Raw genomic sequence first — 997 nt, forward strand, 5'->3', positions numbered from 1 at the left:
CATTTGCACTTGTTAGTTAGTTAATAAAGCCACTGCTTGGATCTTGCTGCTTTGGATGATGACATGAGAGAGCACACCAACAGGCTGAGCGCAAACTGCAGCTCAGAGAGCTAGGCCCTGCTTCACACACCAGGCTCTGGCACTGCCTCCCTCCACCATGCCTGGGACCAGAGCAGTGACTTCCCAGATGCGTTTCCGTACATAAATTCAGTTTAAACCTTGAGGGTTGGAGTGCCACCATTCCAGCAGGGTTCCAGCGACTACAGCATCACAACACTGAGCTAACTCTTAGAGAAGAGAGGTGACTGATTATTTTCGACTGCTGGAAGAATTCCTTGCTGCAAGCGACATGCAGTTTGACGACAGCACCAGGGCTGGCATCAGAAAACACCTGCAGAAGCGCAGCCTTCAGCTCTGAGCATGTGTTTGAAACAAACAAGTGCCCAAATACACAGTGTGTTGGCTGAGCCATAGCTGGCTGACAGCCACCAGCTGCTTTCTCACTCTTCTTCAACAGGACATGAGCTGGGCAAAGATAACGACAGGGAGATCATTTAGCAATTGCCATCATGGGCAAAACAGACTTTGCTTGGGGAAGATTAAATTAATTTATTGCTGATTAAAATAGGACAGTGAGAAACAGACAAAACTAAAAACACCTTACCCCTACTCTCTTCTTCCAAGGCTCAAATTCACTCTATTCAGTCTATTTTGGAGCTAGATGGAACTGGCTCTAACACAGGGCAACTCCTGACCTCTACACAGAGGCCACCCCTGCAGCACCCCCACTACCAAAACCTTGACTTAGTCGTGTATATTGGGTTTATCACAGAATCCTCTGGGTTGGAAGGGACCTTAAAGATCCGCTCCAACTCCCCTGCGCTCTCTCCCAGTTCTTCATCTACCACATGTGAACCAGAAAACGTTACCTCTCAAATGGTCTTAAATTACTGCTTGCTAATTCCCCATGAGATTTTATATATATGTATATAGTATG

The sequence above is a fragment of the Anser brachyrhynchus genome (genome assembly GCF_964034855.1).
Source record: "Anser brachyrhynchus genome assembly, chromosome: 12".
Classification (NCBI taxonomy): Eukaryota; Metazoa; Chordata; class Aves; order Anseriformes; family Anatidae; genus Anser; species Anser brachyrhynchus.